Here is a 14,283-nt window from a genome sequence, read left to right as displayed (position 1 = left end):
TTGCTGAAATAAGTTTTCAATGCAAGTTGTCACCACAAAAACCATAAATTTCAGGATAATTATTGACACATACCAAAATTTGGATTGAGTTGGCTATAAACATTTTAAAGGTACGAATTTGAAAGGTACTTACGAGCAAGGTACAAAAAAACAGATTTCAAAAGGTTTTAAACAAAACCATATGTCCTATAAAAAAAATTTCCATCGTCCCTCATTTCTGGAGGGTAGGGAAATCCGTGGCATCACAGTTCTTTCTTTTATACAACTTGTAATGAACTGTACACTATACACATTTGCTTTTCTTAGATACAGAAATCAAATACAGCTAAACAAACTATGATAAGACTTCCTTTAAAAAGTTTAAAAATTACTGGGATTTTTTTTCAACGTTGAAAAAACTACCATGAAAAATTTTCAAGATTTAAGCAAAAATAATGCTATGTTAATTATAGTTTTTTAGGTAAATTATGATATGGTTTTGAGAAATTGTTTTGTAATTATCTTTCCTCAAGTATGATTTTTGTGTAAAAAAATTTTAAATGCAATTAAAACCACTGAATTATTTTAATATTTCCGATGAGTTATATGGGAAGGGGCTCATTTTTGAAGAAGTTTCAGTTGTACGATTTCGCATCTATATGATATTTCGATGTGGCCTCTTGAATGTCATATAAACAGGGTTCCACTGTACATATACATTCCCATGCTAATCTAAGTTGTATACAGTAGAGCCTCAAAAATCCAAATCTCAAAAGTTTCATGTTCCAGATAATTTGAGACTCAAATAAAGAATTTAAGATAATTGAAACTAATTTTAATTTCCTCTTCACAAACCATCTCTATTTTTTTTTCCTTTTTCAAGAATGTGACTTGTGAAGTTTTTTCCATAAATAAACTAGTAGTATAGTCTCTGACTATATGTCTTAAAAATCTAGTACCATCTCTAAAAAAGTAAGCATCTTAAAAATCACATGTAAAATACCCACAGTTGAACCTTGTTATAGTGCCCAGATGTCGCCCAAACTCACTTAGCGCCAAAAAATTCCAGTGAACAAATCTTCCATACCTAGTCTTTAAACGTGCTAAATCGTGATTTGATATAATGTCAAGCTCGTTATAGTGCCAGAATTCCGTGAAATTAATGATGTACAAGGATATGTCTGATTCAGACAAATTGAACAATGTCCTTTTCATGCGAATACATCTTCGAGTTTGGGTCCCAGACCAGTTGTTATGCACACCTATCAAAAATATTTGGGGATTATACATTGCAGGTAAAATTTAGTATTTTACTTACTATGGCATAGTATTTTTGTCTATGGTGTACTATACCATTGAGACTAATACTGTTGAGACAAATCCAACAATATCCCATTGATGTGAGGACATCTTTGAGCTTGGGAACCAGGTTGCCTGTCTTGTACCATAACAAAGTTAAAAAAATGTATTCAGTCCAAACTTGTAGCTGCATCTATGGCACAACCCATCCCATCCCTTTTTTTATATTTATTAAAACTAAAGTTTTTGGTATTTTCTATTGTTTTTTTCTTTCTTTTTTTGATAGTCAAACTTTTATATAATTGGAGGTGGTCTCAGCCCCATTCACTTTGCATTATTAAGACTCTAGTGTACAGTAACATATATACGTGTGAATGCTGAAAATATATAAATAAAATTGTAGAAGAAAATGGAAAAAGTTTTAAATTTTCAGCATACATGTAATTTTTATGTGCACATGTGTAAACCACAACGTGTTTTATCATTGATATTGTCAGTCAAGGAAACAAATATGCTTTGTCAGTACATGTTATTAGTACAAATTAAAGGTAGTTAATAAATTTAAAAATGTCTTCCAAAGGTTCTTCTAAGTTCAATAAGTTCATGAGGTTGCAGATGTTTTTATAACCTGATAAATGTATTGTATGAAACATGATAAAATAATACACAATGATCTCTCCCTGGTACATTTACTCCAGGGGTAGAAAATGGGAAATCGGTTATATATGAATCAAAGTAATGTAAAGTGGAAAGTTGTTAGCAAGAAATGGAGAAAAATATGAATTTGAGACTAACATTCAAAAGTTCAGACTTGAAAATTTAAATTAATCTCAAATTAATGAAAATCATTTTATTTATGTTTTCACCTTTTAAAATAGTGTTAAATTTGGGCTTTGTATTTACACCAGTCTTTAAAATAAGTTTGTTGAGTTAATTATAAATGGCAATTGAAATTTTTTTGTGTAGTGACAATTAGTTCCAGAAACTCCTGCCTTCACTTAAGTTAGATAATCTTTTGTTGATTCTTCTTTCATATCAAATTTGTTTGATTACTTTATTCACTTGCCTGTTCTGTAAGCAATACAGGTTGCATAGGTGTTGATGTTAAAGTTAAAATGAGAAAATTTGTCTGTTATTTAACTTATCCCATTGACTGACTTAAATTTTTCGAAAGCACATAACCTTTTCATTCTAGACTATTCTAAACATAGGTAAAAAGTGGGTGACTAAAGCGAAAGAGAAAAGTTAGTATTCTTCAGTTGGAATTTTGGGAAAATATAAGTAGACCATATTATCAATATGAAATTTCTTTTAGTTCTCTATTTAACAAAAGCAATGTCTGGAAATTTTTGAAGCATTTCATTTTTATCTAATTTTACCATCGTTGTCATTCAAAACATTAAACATAATATGCATATTGTTTTAAATTTGGATTATATTTTTGTTATTTATATACTCTCAAAAAATAATTTTTGCTGTGACTGCAGCAAATGTGTGTATATAATAAACAAGTTTATAAGTGATAGATTATATGTCAGTTTAACCTCAACCTAGATTGTCATAATTTTCTGCCTATAATCTGTGAATTGTATATTTGACAAAAAAAATAGCATTTCTTAGTGTGTGGATAATATATCACACACCAACAGAGGTGGATTTAATGGTGGGTGCATCAGGTGCCCTGACTTCTAAAGGGCCCCAAAAAACCAAAATTCCAAATTTTTTTCTAGTTTAAAGATCCCAATATTTTCTTTTGCGCTCGGGGCATCAGCTGACTTTAATCCGCCACCCCTGCACACTAAGAATATACCACACGCACACACATGTGGGTAATAAAGGCTGGAATAAAAATCAATACTTCTAAAAATAATCTGCAGAAACAGTAATTTCATTTAAGATAGCAAATGTTTTACAGTAGGGAGTAGAAGAATCTATATGTTTTAAAAGAAAAATGGAACAAAAAAAATTCTCTTTCATTCCTTCAAATTTGGTGGTGATACAGATTACTATCCCAGTGTGCTAATCCCAAGATCTAATGAAGTTCTCTTGGTTCCTTGATATTGTAATCAGTAGATTGCTCACAAGTTAAAAAAATGGATAAATAGATGCCAAAAGGTGAGAATACTTTTGTAGATGTACAAATATGATGCCCTTTGTGCATGCAACTTTGTGAATGGGCGAGATTTGCCAGAACAAAAAAACAATAAAAAATGTTTTCATAAGGCTAAAATTAAGAATGAACAAATTAATGATTTAATATCTAGTGATGATAATGAAGAAAAATTGAATTTAAACAAAGAACTGATGATTTTTTTTTTCTCTGTATCTGAGGATTATTCTGCATTTAAGGGTGCAAATTCACTTCAAATACATTGCACTTTTTGTTGTCTTCTAATGTGCAAGTTCGAACTGTGGAAGATTAGTAATGTTTTATTTATCACATTATAATGCTCGTGAAATGTGACATTCACACATTATTATATGTTGTATATGCCCCTGCAAATTATAGAGGACTTTTTCCCTCAAATGAAAGAAATTGGCTTGTGGAGATTGTACACTGCTGTGCTGTGGATTATAGGAAGTCATTTTTTACCCTCAAATTAGTAGAATTTGCATGTTTTCAGATTATAGTCAGGAACTTATGGCATGTTTCAGTTTAAAAGAATTGTCTAAATAATAAAAATAATGTGCATTTTTTTTATACATATGTAGTGGTCTACAAAATATGCATTACAAGTGAGAACTCAAAGCTTACGAACCTAAATAATTTTATGTAGTTTGAATTCCTCAGGGAAAATGCAAGGATTTCACCAGCAGGTCTATATCAAAACATGTATCCAAGAGATTTTTCTCGTTTTGCATATGGAAGTCTGTCCTTCGTATTCTCTTCCCCTCTCCCATGATTTTTCTGTCTTTCTATTTTTTTTTCTTGTAACTCATTGTTTTTTATGAATTTAGTTGATAACTGACTCGTATAAGGAAATTTTAAATTGATTAATTCTTATACTCAATTTAATTATCATGAAATTATTTCAGTTTTCTTTTAAGAATCAAGTGAGGAAATAGGAATGTTTCATTTCAATTATGTAATATTGAGGGAATATAGAAGAAAAGCCACATTTATTTCAATTTGAATGTTTAAATGATTAGCTTGGTAGAAGTTATTCCTTTATTTCTCTGTGTAGTTATTAGTTTTCTGCTTGAAAAAATTGATAATTTTTTTTTTCATTATATCCATGTTTTTCTATTTCTTAATACTGCAAAAGTCTCCATAAGATATTACTAAACTTGCCTTGGCACCTTATAGGTGTGCAAACAGGGAAAAATAATCGAAACATATTTTTCTAAGCATAAAATAACAAGTTATTAAACATATTATCTATTCATATCTATACCTATAAATGATCACATTTATATACTATGGACACTATTTAAAGTATCAGTGTGATGATTTGTAATTTAATTTCTATGATAATGCATGACATCTTTTAAAATAACGTTTTGCATTATTTGAGATTTTTATTGAAGTTATCAAAAATTTACTATCCTACACTTGGGACCAACATATTCGCAGATGCTTTTTCATTGTTTTTCATGAATATAATAGATGTGTTAGTGATATTTGTAATGCTCTTGATGAAGCATGGAAATGTTAGATAAATAACACAGGCATTTTTTCATGTTTTAGTTACCTTCATGACTTCTAAAATTTTCCATCATTCATATATTCTTTTCATGTTCAAACTGCATTTTTTTATTTGAAAATACAAAGTCTATCCCTTTTTTTCTGTGGAACATGCAAAAGAATGAAGGGCTTTGTTACCTGTGTAGATGTTATGTTTTTTTGTACATGAGAATGCAATACTTGTAAAAACTTTCAGCATGTTCTTGATTTTTTTTGGTCCAGGGGAAAAATAAAGTGTGATCTAAAAGAGTTATCAATTCAAAATATATTGCTAAATTTATTATTTTATCAATGAAGGTTTTTTTTCTCTGTATTGCGTGGGTTTCAAATTATTTGTTAATTTGAGATCATGAGATTTTTTCATAAGACATTTTGGCACAAGTTTCACTATTTGGGCAAAAATCTTCAGTGCAAGTGATGGCAGGCAAGTATACTATACAATCTCTTTGAGGAACGGTGTATGATTTACTGAGTAGAAGGCATCTTTTCTTGCCTGCTGTCACCTGCATGTGTGTTCTGATAAATTTTGAACTGTTCATTACATTTATTTTTTTATTCAAAAAAAATTTAATGTACACTAATGGATTTGTGTTCTTTTTTCTTTAAATCTAATAACATTTATGATAAAAATTCAAACTATCTTCTGTAAAAATATTAATCTTGCATATAACTTTTCACTTGCTTTTTTTGAATATACAATGAAATTTTTGTAAATTCCTCTTCTGGTTTTCCTCATGGCTGCCCTTAGGAACCAAATTGCTTTAATTCATTTGAAGATTTACTGTTCTAAAATTATTCTGCCTAAATGATGCCCCCCTTTGAAAAAAAAAATATTTTTTAGCTTTTTTGAATGATATGTGTTACTTGTGTTTCTTTTGATTTTGTTTTAACTGTCAGACCATACTTCAAAAAATTAGTTTTAGTTTTATTCGTTAAAAAAAGTTTCCTTATTTATAAAAAAATTTTATTCCAGTTAGTTTAATTCTTATTGAAAAACTAGTTGCAGTGCTAAGCTCACTGATTGCAGTTTTTTTTTAATCATCAAACTAATTGCTGATGTTGATATAGTTGGAAACTGTTATAACTAACTCCAAGAGACCAAAGAGATCACTTAGTTGTAACAAAATTTCATTATAAAGGAACTTATTAAGTTAAGGAGTGTTCATTAAAATGAGATTTTTCGCTACAACTGTATTCGTTAAATGGGATTCGAGTGTAGTAATCAAATAGGTTTAATAATGTTGATAATAATCTGTCTTAATAATAATCAAAATAGTTTTATTTTATTATTTTATATTTATGTTTCTTTTGAATGCTTTATAAGTGAATCTGAACAATTAGCAAGTTAAATACATCCACATTTTTGTTGTTAAATCTGTTTTTAATCTGTTTAATTTTTTTGACCTGTTGTGAGCCGCCCCATGGTACTACACAAGTGTTTATCATACTTCAGTTAAAGCAACCCCCCCCCCCCTTAACTAAATAAAAAAGAATACCATTGCATTAAGATTTGAGATATAGAAGCCCAGTAAGCAAGTTTTGGCAATTGTTTTTTTTTTTTTGTCATTTTGATTCCAAAACAGCAAACAAAGTGGTATTTTTTTCACTAGATATATGCTTTATTTCATTATTCTTTTCTTAAGGTAATCGAAAAGTTCTGTTACACTTTTTGATACATTTATCTGTATTATACTATTCAAAATGTGCTTTAAAAGTCTTATGAATCTTTCAGTAAAAAGTTTCACTTTATTCATTTTGATTTTCATCAAATAATGGTGTATTTGAAATGTATGTCAAAAACTCAGTAGAAATGAAATGTCATAAAATATGTTGTGGTTTAGAATAAATATTTAAATGAGATGCAAAGACAGCTCTTTTTTTTCGGATCAAAAATAACTGCATTTATGCTCATTGATCTTGAAAATCAGCCATTAATGACAAAGAGATGGACTCTGGGCTTCTATTTTAGAGAGGCTTCAGTACATTCTAAGAAACAAATGCTCTGTGCATGATGGACTTTGGGTGATGCTGTTTGCTGCAATTTTTCCTGAACATCAAACAGAAATGGTTGGGACTTGTTTTTACCACCTGAATGCATGTCTTGCACATATCTAAAAAAACCAGCTCGGAGGTTATAAAAAAAGTTTTTATACAGCAATGCCAAATCACGTGCAACCAAAGTAACCCATAATATTATCAGCAGGTGTTGAGTACAGAAATGATGGGACCTGTTGCCTCTGCTTATTCCTTTGACTATCACTCATATGATTTTTTTTTTTTTGATTTGTAGAACCATACATAAGAAAGATAATATAAGAATGAATCGAAGATAAAATGAGAATTTTTGTGAAAGAACGTTTTGGTTGACATACTGTAATGCAGTTGATATGTTTATTCGTGCATAACAGGATGTCAAGCTAGGGGAAAATGTTCTTTGATACAAAGCTGCACCTTATAAGAGAGTGCTAATATCCTAACTTGGATTGATTATGAATTGGTTGATTTAACAAGTTTCTGTTCCTTTCATTTACCTATGTGTATAAGTGTAATTTATTTGTACTCAGTGATTTGAAGCATTTCCAGCCTGTGATATGTTTCTATATATCTTACCTGCAGTATTTGCAAGTGTATGCGCAGCACACAACCATGTATAATCATTCCCTTGATTAATATGTATCTACAAATTATCTATAAATAGTATACGTTAAGGCCACCCACATTGATTTTAGTATTATAAAGTTCATTTAAAGCAAGTATATATATAAGAACCCTCTTTTGTTTTGAAAATGTAAATGAATAAATGGCATTTTTACTACAGTGTTACTAATGGTTTGTTCTGATGCCACATAGAACCATTCTTATTGATGGCTTGGAAAACTGTGAATATCAAAATTTAGTTGTGTTTTATTGTAATTTCACTATGTATTGTGATTTTCATTCTCTCTTTCATCATTTATAATATTGCTTGGAGATATAATGGCAACTGTGTTGTTAGGTGCAGATGTCAATATCTTCATTCTTATATGTACACACATTGCGGTTTTTTCATGTGTATTTTGGGAGAAAGGGGGATGGGTAAATTTTTTCACACTGATTCCCTATTTTGATGTAAAATACCTATACCACAGATCACTGATTTTTTCTCTGTTATTTCTTTTATAAAAAAAATATTGTTGCATTATAGTCCTTTTACTAAATCAATCTTGAATTTTGTGAATTGTGTGTAGTGATGTATGGCGTTTGTGAGGTAATCAAGCAAGGCATATATAAGTATGCTATCACATTTTTTATCAAACCATTTACTAGGCACCAAGGCATCTCTCACTCTGAAGTATGTGATGGTAATGAGGTTATTGTGCATATCTCACTATGTTTCAGAGATTTTTTTGTATAGTTTGTACCTTTCAGCAAACTAACTGTTCCATAAAGTTTGGTAAATCTAGGTGTTTTGTGTAAATAAAGTTCCTTTCGAAATCTCTGTTTTCTTTCACAATAGTTTCTCAATTTCAAAGTGTGATAATACTCTCAATAATTAAGTGAATTGGCGGTAGTCTTCAATGCCATCTGAACACCACTATCTATGCCCATCCAAACACAGCCTCATGATAATGAGATCTAGTTACAATTTTTTATAGAGTAAATATATAAATTGGGGGATGCCTGTACTGTTAAAATAGCCTGAACTCAGGCTGGTCTAGGGAGTATGGTATGTGTAGCTACAAACAGTAATGTCCCACGAGGGCCAAAGCCAGCTTTCTTCTCGTTACTTTATTATGATGGTTTCCAAATAGGTGGATGATGGTTTCCTACATCACCCTAGGGACCCCAAAATTTGTCAAGGTTGCCAAGAGACAATATTTCCATTTCAATTACCAAAATACAGTGAAACCTCATTATAATGATACTCAGGTCAAAGAAAAAATATTGTTGTAGAGGGAATATCGTTATATCGAGAGGCAGAAATTACTGAATCGGATAGGCCACATTCAACTGTCCATAAGATCATGTTTAATATTCTCCGATATTATCCGTACAAACTTTCACTTGTGCAACGGTTGCTTCCACATGATTATGACGCTTGACTCTGGTTCTCACTGCAGTTTCTAGCTCTCGTTGAGGTAGATTCAGAATGACCTTGGAATATCCTCTGGACAGATGAAGCGCATTTTCACTTGGATGGTGCAGTCAATACTCACAACTGCAGAATTGGGGAACCAGAAAATCTGCACGCTATCTTAGAGGTTTCGTTGCATTCACCAAAGTGATGGTATGGTGTGGATTTATTGCATCATTTATTCTAGGTCCCTACTTCTATGAGAAGCTACATTCTACAGGTCCAGTGACATGTTCAATCACTGGGAAGCGATATGCATTGCTGTTAGAGAACAAAATTGTTCCGGCTCTGCAAGCACGTCACTGCCTTGCAGACACAATCTTTATGCAAAAGACGGAGCTTCTCCACGCATTGCAGTGTGTGTCAAGAATGTTCTTAAAATACATTTTACAGAAGAACGGTGGCCGGTAGTTCCCTAATCTATGGCCTCCCCAAAATCCCCGGACCTTAATCCATGAGATTTTTGGCTTTGGGGGCAATTGAAACGTGTGGTAAGTCGTAACAATCCAAGAACTTTACCTGACCTTAAAGGCAGCATTTCACGCCACATGCTGAACATTTCCCTGCACACATTTTGGTCAGTTGTGGAACATGCCATCTTGCGATTTCACATGGTATTTGAAAATGATGGACATCATGTGGAACATGTTTTGTTGCAGTAACAATTGTAAAAGTGTTTAACAATTGTTAAAATTGTAAACGTTTGCCTAAATGTGTCATTTCTTAATGAAACGTCCTCTGGTGGCGACATGTGCAACTAATTATTTTCCCCCTGAAACAAATTCCCAGGGCCGCAACTAGAAGCTTGGTCACCCGGGGCAAGCGCACATTTTGACGCCCCCTTGCAATGTTAAAGGAGAGGTTTCAGAATAAAATTTGAGCCCCCTCGGGTCCAGCGCCCGGGGCACAAGATCCGCCTGCACCCCCCCCCCCTAGTTGCGGCCCTGCAAATTCCCATCACTTCATGAAGTCCTCCACAAAATTTTCTGATGACTGGTTTCGCCTGTAGCCTACTTTAAAATAGGGTCTTCTAATTATGCACGCTCTGTACTACAAAAAGGATAAAGATGGCGCCTGCGTCGGACTGCTATAACCAATGGCTATAGGTGAGATGACTTTCTTCAGTGACGTCACGAGCTTCGCGTGGAGACCTGCTATAGATGGTGTTGGCCTAATCCAGACGATGTAGGGCCATAGGGGGACTTATATCGATATTTGACGCAAGAAATATTTTTTTCAACTTTTTCTAGTAACTTGATAATTTATATTAACCTGACTGTGTGAAAATTGTGCTTTTGTACATTGCCCCCCCCCCCCCTCAAAAAAAAAAACATACGGTAAGGGAAAAATTCCGCCGATGATCAGACCAAGTGTTTCATACTCTCTAGATCAGTTCCATTCAACCCTAGACCATGGCGCACAAGGGTGGGACTTGCAGGACCCGGGACTATTCTCATAATTTTTGCTTTTTCATGCTACAAATTCACTGTAGAAGGGCCTGTGAAGTCTGGTCTGGGGGCCCGCCAAATGTCCCAGCCTAGGGGGGCCCTGCTCCAGGATGCGCAGCCGGTCAATTTGTTGCTGTGTCAATTCGTCGCGGTACAAATTTGTCGCGTTACAAGTTTGCCGCCGTGTCAATTCGTCGTGACGTCAATTTATATATTACAGCGCATAAGGCGACTAGATAAGGACCCTTATTCTAGTGGCTATAACAGCGCAGAATCAATTCGTCGAACCGTCGATTCTTCACTGTACATGTTCCACGCGAGCTTGTATGTGGGTTTTTGTCTTACACGTGAAATAAAAAACATGAACACAAAAGTGTACACGCAGTTAACTGTGAAAATAATTATTTTTTGTCATTGCGGAAAAGTCATCGAAATTAAAATTACAATATCAATTACATTTAAAAATTTAACTGCATATAAAAATTTAATTATATTTGAAAATTCAGTTATATAAAAATTTTAAATATTAAATAATTGATTTTTGCTGTGATAAAATTTCAATATCATGATGAAAAATTTTGGTTTGTGTATGATATTCCCTAAATTACAGTGAGCCTATCTTTAACGGTAAATTTCTGTCTGCCCCATGGACTCGAGAGTTTCTTCCCCCCCCCCCCTCACTCCGAGAGTCACCAATATTTACCATTACAGTATCTCCATAAGAGCCTGAAATATTTAATTAATAATTAAATTAAATTCATATTTAATTAATAATTAAATTAAATTCATATTTAATTAATAATCAAATTAAATTCATATTTAATTACTAATCAAATTAAATTCATATTTAATTAATAATCAAATTAAATTCATATTTAATTTTCACCGTATAAGCCACACTTCCCGCTTTTGTTGCGATTTCTATTTTTCAGCGAAGGAAGTTGGGCGCAGATCAAAGGTAGAAATTTACAGTGCTTATGAATGACGATTCGATGAAGTTTTCATATTTCCCACAGGATGAGCACCGACAAAGACCACGTAATCACCAATAAGAAAGACGACTATGGGTCAATCGCATAGATATCATATAACCATTAATCTTATGTTCATAATCAGTCGCATATCTTTGGCTGGCTTCTTTGAATATTTTCACATAGTTTTCATCAGCGTTTAAGCTTTGGTACAAGGTTGGTGTGCTTGGTCTACATATTTCTGTTGGCAAAAACATGGAATATTGCAAAACCGAATGTGGAAATGATATGTTGGTTTGCGTGTGTGTTCAAAAGTTTTTCCCCATAATTCATGTTCCGAAATTTGAAAAACTTTTAATGCAATTGAATGAATTAGCCTATTATTAATTTTCTTTATTTCAGTTTTTGTTGTATCATAAACTAGAGATACCGATTATACGGATGACAAAACTTAATGTAGTACTTTTTAAATTAAATTGTTTGAATTCAATTTAAATTGCAATAAATTGAAATCTTGTCCTACGTATCGTTAAAAAAAGAAAAATTTATGATAGTTTCAAATAGCATCACTTGTTATTCTATTAATCATCATCTGGCTTTTTATTGCGATATTCACGTTAGATAGGTATTTAAATAAAATGTTACTCAAAAGCACTGAAAATAAATACAGGTTTAGATATTGTGGAGTGTTTATATGTACGATACGAATGTTTTTAAAATTAAAATTATCCTAATAAATGTAGGTTATAATCTGAGGCGGATTTATAGTTTTCCCACCTGTGGGCTATTCAAACCTTGCCTCTCTTCTCCCTTTTTAATTCATGTTCTTGATCACCAATTACTCAATTTTGGTTACGCCCTTTTACTTGAACTTGTCATCTTGGGATAAAGTCCGCATACCCTCCTTCCCACCCAGGGAATATACCTCTGAATATATTGTCTGTTAATGTTAATTCACTTGTGTTGTAAGAAGAAATTTTTACTAATTGTTGGCTGGAGCCGTATGAGTGTCATGTACATGAAGTTACATACAATGGGCTAATTAAAAGTCTGATTTCATTCTTTTTACTCGAGAGTTGTTACTTTAGAGTTGAAAAAAAATCAAAAATCGATTGACATTTGCATTGGTGTCAGAGACAGGGATGCTGTGGGTGCCCAGGGTACTTTATGGAATGGGGTATGAGCGTGGCCCCCACAAAGGGGGGGGGGCTGACAGGGCTCTAGCCCTGGGGCCCGGGCAGTTCTCATCATTTTTTGCTTTTTCACGCTATAAATTAACTACAGAAGGGGCCCGTGAAAAGTGTGACGGGGGGCCCTCAAAAGATTCCAGCCTGGGGGCCCCTCTCCAGGATGTGGGGGCCATGGGTATGAGCGCCCAGAGAAATGATTCAGAAATCAAAATTTCCTACTTCAAGATCAAGACAAGAACCCACAAGTTTTAAACACTTCCGTCATCCTTGGTAAGTCAAAGGTACCGACATGAAGGAAACATTGAGGAAGGAGAGGGCTGAAAATCGCCATTCATTCCGTATATAAGGGACTCAAACCCATACTCAGGACGCGAAATGGCGCATTTCATTGTATATTCATGAGTTATTGGAGTGGGGAAGGGGAGGGGGGCTCAAATGGCATCAGCCCCCAGTTTCTGGCGCCTATGGTCGGAGTGTTTGAATATTATTTCGAGGTGATAATACAAAGTGATTTGAAATGTACATTTATATTGCATTGCAAAAAAATAATTTGAAAATAAGACTTTTCGCAGCTGTTACACATAAAACTTAGATACATTGTCGATAGAAAAATTCCTTAAATATTATATTCTCTGCATGGATACATTTAATAGTGAATTACGGAAATCGTGCTGGGGGGCACATTGATCGCACTTTATTATCTCGATGTGCACTTCCAACGCCCCTAGCTGCAAGAAATGGAGATCCCGACAGAAAGCGGGAAGAGTGGCCTATACGATGGAAACTAAATTTTTAAAATTTATTTGATCCCAATTTATTATCTTGGTGTGCTCCCCAACGCCTCTCACTGCGAGAAATGAAAATCCCGACAAAAAGTGGTAAATGTGGCTTATACGGTGGAAATTAAATTTTAAAAATTTATTGGATCCCAATTTATTATCTTGGTGTACGTTCCAATGTCTCTCGATGACTTCAATGAATACTTTCCTTCATTTGTTAAAAATTAAAACAGAGATGGGACGGGGGAGGAACATTACCAATAAATGAGAAAAAAAATTATTTCCATTTTTTACGCCTGAAGCAACAACCCTATTTATAAAATCACAACAAACTTGAATTTTAAAGCAATTTGTCGCGATGAAATGACTTCGCTACAACTTTGTACAGTGACGAAATGAGCCTGCGATGAATTTGTACCACGACGAATTGTCGCTGCGACGAATTGACTTAGACCCCTCCAGGATGTGGGGGCCATGCCTTAAGGCTGAAACACACTGCACTGACGTGACGTGATGATCATGTAATGTCAGAGACGTTTAGAATTCTGATTCGTGGAAAAGTTGAGACGTGAAAATTATGTTACGTGCGATTCCCACGTCACAGAATTTAAACGAATCAGAATTCACAATTCGTAATGTCAGAGGACATTACGCGAAATACACATCAGTGAAGTGTGTTTCGGCCTTTAGACACACGTGGGCCACATTTGACATTTTACCTTGACAGATAGATGAGTTTTAAAATCATTGTGGCGGCTCTTCTGAGCGTCAAAAATATACACGCACTCTCAATGTGGAATCAGGAAAAGTTAAATTTT

This window comes from Pholcus phalangioides, unplaced genomic scaffold (assembly GCF_987345545.1).
Source record: "Pholcus phalangioides strain wild (caught in Gottingen) unplaced genomic scaffold, Ppha-v1.0 ptg000011l_1, whole genome shotgun sequence".
Classification (NCBI taxonomy): domain Eukaryota; kingdom Metazoa; phylum Arthropoda; class Arachnida; order Araneae; family Pholcidae; genus Pholcus; species Pholcus phalangioides.
Note: the sequence above shows the minus strand (reverse complement) of the source record.